The sequence below is a fragment of the Pseudopodoces humilis genome, chromosome 9 (assembly GCF_049639895.1).
Source record: "Pseudopodoces humilis isolate 2021_Gansu_Grassland_sample_001 chromosome 9, ASM4963989v1, whole genome shotgun sequence".
NCBI lineage: Eukaryota > Metazoa > Chordata > Aves > Passeriformes > Paridae > Pseudopodoces > Pseudopodoces humilis.
Window position 1 is genome coordinate 6,966,057 of NC_142208.1, and position 13,312 is coordinate 6,979,368.

At 41.2% G+C, this 13,312-nt stretch overlaps 1 protein-coding gene across 3 annotated transcripts in view; it reads left to right on the top strand.

Annotated features, from left to right (window-relative positions):
• Positions 1-5,930: 5,930 nt before the first annotated feature.
• The window catches only part of RHOBTB1 (Rho related BTB domain containing 1), a 50,071-nt gene continuing 42,689 nt past the window's right edge, over positions 5,931-13,312 (top strand). For 2 of the 3 annotated variants that reach the window (XM_005520428.3, XM_014250513.2), the window contains exons 1-2: positions 5,931-6,242; positions 10,529-10,624. The gene's annotated coding sequence lies outside the window, so the exon portion shown is untranslated. Of the gene's footprint in view, positions 6,243-8,557; positions 8,580-10,528; positions 10,625-13,312 lie in introns of those variants that run through there. The other variant, XM_088059874.1, reaches the window with a different exon arrangement.

A 13,312-nucleotide genomic window follows, 5' to 3' on the forward strand; every position in this document is an offset into this window, starting at 1 on the left:
GTAAATGGCATTTTGCTTGTTTATCAAATGTTCCCATTATTGGATTATTTACATATCTTCTTCACTGATTTTTATGGGATCAGTTTCTTGTTTTTACAGTCATAAAGTTATTTTCTTCACAAGAATAAATTGTTGCATTAACTGATTTTTATTCTTATGATTTTTATTCTTATGGGAACAAACAGATTATTTGTTAGTTGCATTTAGCCTAAGCTATGATATTAAAAGGCTTTTCTTTTATAAGATTTTACCTGTATGCAACAAGTTGTCAAGAAGTTTCCAAAACTCACATTCTTCATAATAGACTTAACTAAAGAGGCAAAAAAATACTTAGACATTTATCACTAAATTTATAGAAATCTCTAAATGGAAAACAAAATAGTTCATAGTTTATCAACTATACAGAAATTCCAGTACAATACTTAAAAGTTCTTTGAATGACTTACATATGTTCTAAACATGTAATGGATAAAGGAGTATTATCCTGTAAAGGCTTAACCAGACTATCAAGTACTTATAAAGATGTCTGTCAACTCTTCATAAACTGGTTAAAGCACCTGCTTGAGAGCGAGTAGTTCAAGTAACAACACTGACTACCCCAACTGGTCGCCTCCTTTCTCAGGTTTCAAGCTATCCGGATTTTTCCAAAATATTTCAAACTATGATTCTTCAAACACTCTGGTATTTTCTGAAAGTTGTAGCAGAAGAGCAATCAGTACATAGAAACAGTGATGGATTGCTGACAGTGATTTCTCTCGTTAGAGACAATGGAAAATTTTCTTGAGTTTAGTGCCATATGCACTCAGTCTGAAAAGAGTAAGTAATTGGTAACAAAGCACAGGACATTGCCCAAATTTTCTATATGTACTAAAATTGTCTTCACGTTTTCTTTTTTTTGAGCTACAGGAGCTAGTTACGTATAGTGAAGACAATTTTTCTATGGTTATCAAGACACATAGATCTTAAGCCCAAGTGAAGTTCTGCTGATTAAACACTAGTTTGGTATAATTTAATTATTTCCATTGAAATGCAAGTCTGAAAAATTGAAAGTAATAATCAGTTCCCCTTTATTTTTTCCTCATATTTCCAAATTTTCTAAACTTTTTAATACGTTCATTTAAATGTATCTGACACAATGTCTCTCTGTTAGAAAACGCAGAGATAGTTTCCTCATTCACTATACCACAATCTTTAAATGTTGACTCAATACAAAAAATCACTATTTTCTTTCTTGATCTTCTTTAACTCTCCAGTTCCACAAATAATTAAAATCTAGACCATCAGATCCAACATCTTGCTAGAACAAAGAAGTCAGAATCTGAATTCAGACAGAAGGATTATTTACTGAGACTGTCATTGTAGCAGACCTCTCTTATTTACAGTGAGACAACTCTGGTATCCACTAGTGGTACACTGCAAGGTCATAATCCATAACTTCTCTTAGGGTCTCGTAAGCTACCAGCAAAATAAGGATTCCAATTGTACATGGAGCAAAGAAGTCCTACTAGACACTCAGGTCTCTCTGTGGTCTCAGAAATGGGGTTGGGGCAGGGCAGGGTGGGATGGGATGGGGTGGGATAGGATAGGAATATTTTGATCTGTTCTTGTTCTGTCTCAGTTTTACATCTGAACAAAAGGATGGATAAGCTTCAGACAATTTAACACTCTACATTAGTTCATGATCTCTTTTTCTGGGATCAGTCTATGTAATTATGAAGTCATACAAGCTTTCCTTGATGAATTTTGTGCTTTACAAAAGACTAGTTTGGTGCAGCTGAACATACTCACTACATTTAACGAAACTATGGAAATAAATGAGTGGAAAGGCTGTCTTTATCCTCCTTCCATGGCATTGTTGTTTTTTCCAGTGTTATTTGGAGTATATTCTTCAAAGGCTTGTCCAAGCTGGTTATAAGCCTTTTTATTTAAAAAGAATGGACTAAGACATGATTTTGAGCAATGCTGGATAAACAGGAACTGTCCATTAAACCAGAGTTAACAAATGTTTATTTGTTAGAACCACTAGAACTCAGGAACTCTGCTTTCACTTCACTCCTGATATCTATGAGCCTAAAGCAATGGGGGATTCAGGTAGGTTTTCCAAAATCAGGAATCGATTCCCTCTGCATTACTTTTATATAACATAGATTTGACATTTCCACAACCTGTCCCTCCTCAGTGTAACAGTGATAAAATATATCACTGATACAACAATTTGCCAGTGAAATCCTTCCTCTCTCCCAGTTTCCAAGTCAGCATCTTTACCCAGATAAGCCTTTGCTAGTCTTACATAGGTTTGTCTCATATGAACACAATGTGATTCACGATGGTGATTGCTTCAGTGTTTGTAAGATTATTTTTATAACACTCTATGAGGATGAGGTAAACCTTCACCAGACAGTTATAACATACCTCCTGATGTTTTATTTGACTCTTGTTCTGCTCACAACTCCCACTGAACTATGTATAATGTTTTAGGTTTGGACTTGCCAAGTCCTCATAGGGAAGAACTAAAACCTCTCACTACTCTGGTTTGTTGTATTAAAGCTGTAATAAGGCCTTCTAAGAAAGGCTCTGAAAGCCCCCAGAAAGGCTCCTGACAGTGACTCTGATATCTCTCAGGACACAGAAGCAGCTTTCAAAGCCAGTACAATCTTTGCCACACACAGATGTGGAGAACAGGAGTTCCTGCCCTAACACCAATGACAGGGAATAGGAATGGAAGCCAGAGCTGGCCACAGCCTGCTGGAGACTGTGGGCAGAGCTGGAGAATACTTAGCAAGAAAATGCCATTGTCTGAAGCCTGTTCCAGGCCAATATGGCAGTAAAGGGCAACAGTAACCACAGTCATAACCCTAAGACAATATAGGATAAAACATTAAAAACATCTCAATAAATTGTAGCATAACGAACCATTGGCTTCCAAGCCTGGGAAAGCCTGGGACTTGCTCATCGCCATGTCCCATATGACCTCCCGTGTCACCACAGCTCACTTGGCAAAACTGAGCACACAAACACTCCCTGCTCCACCACAGCACAAAGGTCTATGCTTGATTCACTGTCAGTGACTCCCATTGCTTCAAGGCACAGGTTGAAAACAGCTGAGAGGACTTTCAGAAAGCTCAAAATCTACCTCCATCCTATAACATTTAGTGAGCACTGAAGAGTACAAATGCACTTACTATCACAAAACAGATTTTGTTTCATTTTTCTGCAGAAAAAAATTACCTCTCCCAAATCTTTTTTACTTTAAGAACTCAGAGATACAATGAAAGCCATGAGTCACCTGGAGCTACTATAGTCAGACTAATGTAACTGCAGCTTGATAACGGTGTAACAATGAAAAGACTCACAAGCATAAACATTTTTGTGACCTCAGTATCTTCTGTGAATGAGGAAAAATCACAGTATTGACATCATGACTAGTATCAGTCTGTCTTATGTCTGGGTTCAAGAGATAGTGTCATAAAAGTTACACAGCAGCCAACAATTCTTAACAGCAAATTTCAAAAATATTTTTTTGTCATCCATTCCTGGAAGCCTTGAGCTTACATAGCTTCTCCTCATCTATTCCATGTGCACTTTGAAGGATAATGGCATTCCATCTCTGCTTATAGATTCAACACCTGTAATTTTGCACAAAAATGAGCACAATATTAAAAGTATAAATTAATTTTTCGAAAATCAGTAAGGACCATAAATGAAAGTTATTTGAAAGAGAGAAAGTGTTCTGTGAAGATCATTACCTTTCCATACTACTGCATAATTAAGGTTAAAATGGAATTATCATACTTTAAAGGGCAGATGATTTACTAAATACTTGCGCTTTTTTTCCTGAATTAAACATACAGTCTTAGTATCTAAGATATAATTTTAATGTAATGAAAATATCCTATACTCACGAACTACAGATCAGTGAAAAAACAGGAAATCCTGCCTTTACTGGCATGAAAAAGTAAGTAAATAAGACTGTCCTCAGACTAGCAAAGTTTCGTTTCTGATACAGCTGAGAAGCTTCTTTATGTTGGGCTCAGTCTGGGATTAAACACGGGAGTTCCATTTCTAGAATTGTCAGTCAGGAACCTTTCAAACAACCTAAATTCATTTTGAAGTGTGAAGGTAATACATGAAATAGAATCAAGCCATTCAGTGTTCACAAAACACAGCTGATTTAAAGCAAACTATATAACCTGTTGCGTGGGTGGACTTTTATCTCATGTAGGTTTAGTTAGCAGAGCTAAAAATATTAGCCAATACAAGGTCAGAGGGTGTCCTCTGGAATAGATGCAGATGATAACCCTTGTGAGCTCAGCTGTCTGCTCCAATTGCCTTGCAAATGATAGTGTGTTTCCAGCACAAATTACAGGAATTTAGACAGTTAGTTTGTACAGAGTGAAATTGCACAGCTATACAATTCTGCGCGCAAATACTGTGGAAGCACAGTGGAGGCTTCCTCATTGGGGCTCTAAATATGAGTTGCCAGGACTCTGTATAAATTCTTCACAAATTAAATTATCCTTCCAATTCTGGAAGTAACTATGGCCTAGCAATCTTTCTTTGTCCTTGGTACCACATGTGCAACAAAGGTCATTGTCTTTCAGTTGTTTACTCTAAACCTTACATTTAGCCAAGCTGCTAACAGTTTTTCTTCACTTAATGAGGGAATCACAATACCAGTGTCATTTTTTTTAAAGGCTCAGCTCCTGGAATCCTGTGATCATTCTCCCACATTTCTTTTCCAAATGTAAGGCATAGGTCATGCTAGTGTTTGACAGTAGTCTAAAGCTTATTTATGGCAGTCTGTTCATGGCATCACAGAACTCCACACAGGCTAATTCCCCCTGCTGCACAGTTCAGCATCCTGATACAGCATGCACGTATATTGCACTACTGATACAGTGTACCGCAGGTACATTTCAAGCCTTCATGACTCCACAGAGAAGCACATGAAATAAAAATCATCAAAAGAAGAAAGAAGATTCAATGAACCCTGCTTCTTTTTATGGTTTTTGTGATACGGGGGCTAGGTTCATTAGTTCTGCACAGAATGCCTGATCTCTGCCATTCAGATAGGAGAGCTGGTTGGCTGCAAGCCCAGCCTGCCTCTCTACCTGCAGTACTGCCAGGTCCTGCTGTCCCTAGGCCCTGTATCTTAGCCCTTCACCTTCCAGAAGGACTGTGCTGTCAGAAACTCCCCATGACCAACATTAAACATCACCACGGTGAAGCACTGGCACAAGGCTTAGTATCTGCCCCTAAAGTCCTCCCAAATCCTCCTCAACAGCACAGAATGGCCCAGGGAAAATTGAGTCAAGACCCTGAGTAAGCAGAATTTTTTTTTACCACTAGGCTCCTGGGCCGTTCCTCAAATTTACCTAACCATTTCAGCAATACATTCTACAACCTTTTAAAATGCTTTACGGAGTTGGATTACTTACGGCATCCCGCTATTGTTCTCTCTAAAGACTTCTGTTAGTGTATCGTTGATAGAGAGGTCAGACACCCGGAGGACAGCGTAAATGGGAAGCACCCGGGGCAGAAAACGGGTTTAACGTTGTTTTTTAGCTACGATTCAGGATCAAAGTTCTGTTTGGGGAAACTGAAGCCAGCAGTGCGGTGGGATTTACTCGTCAGATTCGTCAGCAATGTTAAACAGGAGTATTCACAGTTCAGGAAGGCACACACACACCCCTTCATCTCACAGTCAAGTTCCACATTTCATCGTGCGGATGCTCACACGGAGCGGGGAGGAGGCGGCTGGGACCCCACCCTCCCGCGCGCGGAGGTGATGCCGTTGCGGCCGCTCCCTGCACGGGGCCCCGCAGGATTTCCTGCCTCCGCAGCCCCTCAATTCCTGGAAGCGATCTCTCCCGAGGCCAGGAAGGACGAGCGCGCCGCCACCGGCAGCCCCAGAGCCCCGTGAGGAGCGCTGCGATCCCCGGCCCCTCAGAGCACAGCAGCGCGTGCACCTCCTCGCGCCCTTTTCCGCGCGCACTGCCCGCCGCGCGCGCGCGCGCGCGCGCTGCTGTAAGGGCCGCGGCAGCAGCACCGCGTGCTGGGGCGCGCTCACGTGACGGCGCCGGTTGACTGGGACGCGCGCGCCCGCTCCGCGCTCGGCACTGCACAGTACACAACGGTACGGCACAGCAGGGCGGGACGGCAGCGCGCCCGAGACTCAGCACCGCCCTGCGCACCGCGCTGCGCCCCACTTCTGTCCTGTCTCCAGCCGGCTCCGCTCTCAGGTGAGACGCCGCGGCCGCGGTGGCGGGAGGGAGGGCGGGCGCGGGACGGGCAGACGCCGCCGCCGGTCGCTGTGGATGACCTAGCGGGGCCGGCCGGCGTGGGAAGCTGCGCCGGGGCTGCGCCGGAGGAAGGAGCGGCGGGCGGCTGAGGCACCGCGAGGCTGGGACCGGCGGGCCGTGGGCGCTCCCCGTTCCGGGGCGGCTCCTGACAGGAGTCCCCGGGTCCTGCCCCAGAAGGGTCTCCTCACCTGCCCGCTTCGCCCTGATGTCCCGTTCCCTTCCGCGGTAAGGTCAGAAATGCTGACAGCTCACTTGGGTGTCAGGCGGTCCTGCTGCATCGCCCCTGAGCCATTCCATACCGTTAGACGTGTTCGTTGTTTCTCTGATTTCTCACGGTGTGGGCATGGCACTGGGGTATCTATCACTACACGTGGCATGACTTTTATTCGCTCTTGCAGAGGGCTTCTTTACAAAATTAATCCTGACTAACCCCTGTTCGTATTTCACCTTCTGGGTATTGGTTTGGCACATTTGCCATGGAAATCAAACTTTCTTCCTGTGTAGAATCTCCAGGCACTTTCTGCATGCACTTTGTTTGAAGAACAATTTGCTGAATTAATGTAGCATGCACAAAGATAACTTGAATTGACGTACTAGCAGGGTACCATCTATCTCGTGAGCAAAAGTGGAATATTCCTGCCCTTAGGTCCCTTTTTAATCTTGAATTATTAATGGCTCTCTGCATTGCAAGAATGAAATTTGTAATTGGTACAGAGTGCAAATGCATGTAGAGAACTGGATACAAGAGGAGCTGGATATAAAGAAGGACATACCTCCCAAAAAGACCTAGCTGGAGAATGATGTTAAAGAGCCCTTTCTCTTCACAGTTGTTGAGAACCTCTGGGGAGAAGCAGTAGGCCATACCTAGCCCAACTCTTTTGCAGCTCTTGGAAAAAGGGAATGAGAAAAGGGAAAACCTTTTCACTACTTAAGGAATATAGGATTAGTAGCGTTAGAGTTGCTTGCACTTTCATTTAGGACCTGTTTAAATGAGTTGTTGGGGTTACTCTAAGATAGGGTTAGTGGCAATCAAAATGGCCCATCTTCTTTTAGAACCTCATTGTAAGCTTCACACCAAATGTTGTCATTTGTGCTTAGTTAAATGGAAATATTTTTATCACATATCATCATTCTGTTGTCTGTGTAATCAATACAAGAAAAAGTTCCTTTTTCTCTGAGAGACCCCAGAATAAATATACTTGCCTAAACTGAAATAGAAACGGCAAAACACTTGCATTTGCTGTGGATCCAACAACATCATGTTCATTTAGGTATCAATGGGAAGTAACATTTCTACTGTCTGTTGAACCATGTAATGTAGAGCAAGTGAGGTGTGTCATAGTAAAGAGTACAACAGTGAATTAAAGTTCTGCTCTTTCTTTTACTTGAACTTCTCCCTTTTCTTTACGTTTTTAAAGGCAAAAGTAAGTGAGAATGTATTAAGCAAGTCAGAAATATATGGATTAAAAGCACTTTTCTTACACACAATCCCTCAAAGTTTGTTGAAGAGATTTAGGGTAGATGTACTGTGAATATGTGGTGTTATGCACAGAGATGATGGACGAGTTAAAGGAAATTCGTAAAAAAACTTGAGAGGATAAAATTCTACAATATTGTTAGTTTGGTTATAATAATAAAAACCCCCAACAAACCAAAACAGGAGTGGGACAAAGACTGGATCAGCTAAGGCTTCTGAACAATGCAAAGGTGAAGCTGACGTGGATTTGAGGGAAAAACTGGGCTGAGTTTTCTTGAGTTTTCTGTAGTGTAGTGTGTAAGAGGAGTGTCTTGTCCATCACAGAAGAGGCTTCTAGACCAGATTAGACATTGGCCACAAGGAGTCATCCAGGGAGCCCAGTGTTCCACCCAGCCTCTTCTGTGTTCCTTATGGGCCTGGTTTGCACAGCAAATGTTTCACTTGGCAACCTGCAGCAGGTGTTCCTGTTCCTCACCTTCCTGCTTATTTAAAAGAAATTCCCCACTTTGGAGAATTACACCATGCAAGTACATCCCTCACTGAATTACTCTGTGTTCCAGCAGGTTTTGGTTTCCTTCAGCCCACGGTGACCTTGCTGCATGCACTGTACACAGTATCGTGGTGTGCTGCTTGTTGTGGGTGAACATTAGTTCAGATAGTGCCTGCCTGGGTGCAGAGCGGATGGGAGAGAGAAGGAAGTGCACTACCACCGCCAGAACTGATACTTTCTCTGCAGGCACACAGGGTGAGAGTCACAGCAAGCCAACTCACTTCTCAGCTGTGAGCTCCTTGAGGCTCTGGTAAGGAAGGTGCATGTAAGGTTTAGCTGCTATATTCTTCTGAGTGCAAATCATCATCATAGAGAGAGATCTGTTTCCACTACCCTGGTATGAAAGATGTTTGTATTTTGGAGTTGTAATAGAGTAGAACAATGCTAATTAAGAACTCAACTATCTTCAAAACTGGAAAGTGGAAGACTGAGGGGCAGGGGGATGAAGGCCATAAACTTTTATCTGTGAAGGGGAACTTTTAGTCTTATGCTTTAGTAATGATGAAAATCAGGTTTAGCGACATTTCTGTCTGCTTACAGTCTTCAAACAACTGGTCTGACTTTAATAGCATAAGAATTAAAAAATTGCAAGCAAGAGCGTCTTACTGTGGCCTTTAATATGACAATAATGTAAATGATTAATGATTGATGAAAAAGAATTGTAAATTAATTTGTGGAAGGGCTTTATATGTCTGTTTGAGAATAAGAAGGATCTTGATATATCCTTGGAGGTCATATCTGTAGATTTTAATGAGAGTGAAACAGAGAAAGGCTGTTAGAAGTGAATGAGATCTCAGTGAAATAAAACCGTAGAAAGTTCTGGGGGCTATGATCAGATAAACTAGATGGCCTTTTCTTTGTTGTTTTTTTGAAAAGCGATGTTCTGAAAGAAGCTGTAACTTCTAATCTGCCATCAATACTCAGGAAACAAGTAAACAGTTATGAATGGTACCATATCACATATATATATAAACAGTTTTAGAGCCCTGAGTATGCTAATGTCACTAATTCATTATTTGGGGGGTTGTTTAATTGTGGGTTAAGGCTGTTACTTGTAGTGCTTACAAAGGGAGCTGTATGGGCCTGCCTTGGAGGAAGTAAGGGTGAACACAGTAAAAAAGATGGTGAGAAGATTCTTCACAGTTGTAGCTGCATGAAACATGGAAGTTCAGGAAGACTGATATGTCTTTGCCCCTAAAATCACTATTGATAAGTAGCAAAGGAAAGGGCAGGACTCCTAGAGGACTTAAACATCATGCCTTTAGCTCCAGTGTCAATTTTTGTGGCTTGTCTATTCCACAAAGGTGGAATAAAGTGTTACTTCATTCTGTGTTTGTTCTCTCTGTTGTGTTGTGTTGGGTATCTACAGAGGGTTGTGATTTCTGTGAGAAATTAACTTCAGTCCTAAATTCAGTTCTGAAATGATCCTGATAAGAAGTGAGAAATGTCCAGTGGGCCACTAATCTGTTCATTTGAAGATTCTGCATTTTACTGGTAGCTATTCAAGCTAGCATGAAACTCTGGAACCTACTTGTGTCACTGAGCATTGCTTTTAGGGCAGCATCTGAGGTGAAATCAGTGTTGTTCTCACCTTCGGTTCTTGGAAAATCTCCACCTTGCTCCTGGATGGGAACCAAGCCACAATAAATTAGGCATTTACCAAACTCAACGAAGGACATTTATAATTAATTTAATTTGTTACCAAAGGAGGAAGCAACACAGAATTCCCAGTTCATGTGTCATCAGGCTGTCAGCTCATATTTTAGACTCTTATCACCTTCTTGAAGGTAGCCAAAAAACCCCTCCTCAGAGTCTGTTGCCTAAGAGACATCCCTGGTTAACTGGGATACAGCAGTATTGGGTTCTGACACCTAAGGCGGTTTGGTGTTTTTTAATGTAAAACCATAGAGAAATTATTTACGAACAAGCTTCATTTTATAGACTTGTGTCAATCTCCAGTTATGCTCAAAAGCTCATCAAGCTACCCATGATTTCTTCAGTGTGTTTTGGAGCAAAGAGTGTTTTAGTAAAGATATACAGTTCACCTGTTTGAAACTTTAAAAGACTATTTTGTTGAACAAGCAGGCCTGTTTTACAATATAAAATGGATCATATAAGATGTTGCTGTTGCATGTATCATAATTTTAGGTTGAAAATAGTAAGGTTTATTTATTTTTTTTTTCCTCATTTCCTCCCCAGGAGTGCCACAGTAAGAGAAAAGCATGAAGTATTTTTAATGAAATTCTGCTTTTGATCAAGTTGCTAAAAATGGATGTGAACATTTTCTCCTGTGAGGTAAGTATTGACAGGGAAAAATAAAAATCTCACTCATTTCACTTAGTGTTGCCTGTCACCTCTGCTCTTCTGACCAGCAGCTTTTGGTTAAGTGTGTAAGAGTTATAACATCTCTGTCTTGGCAAACTTTGTACCAAAAGTCTTAACTGAAAAGTCCTACAAATAATAATTTTATTTACAGGATTAGTCAGCTTTGTTCTGATATTCCAGCAGATAAAAACAAATTTATAAGGGCTTGGTGTTGCAGGGTTGGTAATGAGCAGCTTCTGCACAGACTAGCTTTTGACCCAATGTCAAGCTTTTTTCCAAGAATCAAAGAAACAGAAGTTGGTAAGTCTGATTTTCAGGAGTAAATACTTTCACAGACTAACTGCGGCGCAGGAAATGAGTGAGATCTTGGGATGAAGAGTTTGTACCATAAATATGTAGGTACTTTTCCATGCATCCAGGCAGCTTTCTGAGTTCCTGCTCTGTGCAGCTTAGGGAAAACTGGGGCTTTTGCCAGGCTGAGTTACAGGTGTATATTTATATTGCTTTTGTCCAGTATCACAGCTAGATCTTCACAGTTCCTGCAGTAAGTATGTAAGTTAGTAAAACCAAATATGTGTCCTTAATTTAGGATTGTGGGAAAATTCAGGTTTTAAGGAATCTCAGGAGATCATTGAGTCAAACCCTCTGCTCACAGTTTGGAGTAGTCAATGAAATTAGGTCATTTTCACCCATTTGCCTTCTCAGTCTGTGTTCAGAAGTATTAACAAGAGATGGATTTATAGCTTGCCATATGTATTAAATGTACATTATAATAATGCAGATAGGAACATACGATTTGTCGGAAGGGAGAATGTTTTCATGAAGATAGGAATGGTCTGTTTCTCTGAACAAAGGAAACAATAAATCTCTGATGTGTTCATTTGTTGCAATTGCAAAGGAAACCTCCACAGGTCAGCTAACACTGACCTAATGACATGCTCCCAGTATTTTTAAGACTGGTTCCCTGCAAGAATTACCCCTTCCCAGGCATCTCTGGGGAATCTACTTACTTACTTCCTCCTGTAAGCAAAATTGCTTTCTCATAATAAAAGGAAGTGAACGCACTGCTTGTCCTGTTTGAAATGTTACTGAAACATTTCCTCTGAAGTATAAATATTTGTTCATGGGAAAACAGAGTGACAATGAGAATAAAAATAAGCATCTCGTCAGGAAGCTTAGGGAGCAATCTCTTCCCCGGGCTCTAAAAGTAAACACAAGGCAAGCATCCTTCCCCTCCCCATCATTATGTACTATCAAGCAGAACATTTTGTGAGCCCTTGAACTACTTCCACTGTTTTGGCCAGGGAGAATTATACAATTAAGGGGTTAATCTTGTCAGGAGAAAGACATTTCAGCATTCAGAGCCTCATGGGAGGGTCAGTGAAGATACACTTAGTTTACTTTGGATTTATGCTTATCTCAATGTGCTTTGAATTGATCCCTCAAAATTGGTAATTTAATAGCTTTAATAGTTACATTAGTAATTTAATGAGCCCCTTTCAGGACATCATCAAAGACAAACATACACTTTGTGAATAAATGTAGAAGTAATTTTATAGAGGTAATGCAGTTCCTGCAAGCCAGTTTACAGTATTACATATAGACAAGTTGTGATTGTCATGGTTTAACCCCAGCCAGAAGCTCAGTACCATGTAGTTGCTTGCATATGTACCTCCAGCACGTAAGAGGGGAAGAGAATCAGAAAAAAGGTAAAACCCATAGGCTAAGGACTGTTTAATAATTGAAATAAAATATAATAATCACTGGAATTAAATGGGAGACAAAAGAAAGGGAGAGAAATAAAACCCCAGAAAAACAAGTGGTTCACAACACAGTGGCTCGCCATGTGCTGGCTGAGGTCCAGTCCCGCCCTGAGAAGCAATTGGCAGTTCACAGTTGACTCCCCCAATTTATATACGGAGCATGGCCTTTTAGGGTATGGAATCCCTTTGGCCAGTTTGGGTCACCTGTCCTGGCCCTGGTCCCCCTCAGCTTCTGGTGTACCTGCTCACTGGCAGAGCATGAGGTACTGAAACATCCCCAGTTTGGAATGAGCACTACCAAGCAGCACCTACATCATCAGTGCGTCATCAGCATTCTCATAGTGAGTACAAAACATAGCACTGTACCAGCAATGAGGAACAAAATTAACTCTATTCCGTCTGAAACCAGGACAGTGATGCTATGAATTATTTAATATTCATCGATTGATCTCACCATCAAAAAGTACCTATTGAAGGAAATGGCACACCCAAGAATCCAAGTATCTCTTTTCACCTCTTCTCCCAGTGTCAAGCCTCACTTCCCAGACTGATCTAAAATCAATTTCTGAGTAACATGTATAGCTCATGTAGCTAAATTACAGAAAAATATTCTCAGAAATTTGGCATTTCCACACCAGTTCCTGTTGTTTCTCTGATTTTGTCTGACTTCTCACAGAGAATATATCTGCAGGTCTGAAAAAAAGCTAACTTGTGCAAGGGTGTGTGCTTGAGTCAGAAAAGGCTGCATCTCTGGAAGGTGTGTCATTGTAGAGGTGTTACTTACTCCTTAATATCCCAGTCACAGCTTATTTGCTTCTGGGCTTCTGTGTCAATTGAGGCATTATGAGACAAGTAGTAGTAAAGTTAGCTGTCTGGATAAAGAAGCTACTGCTCT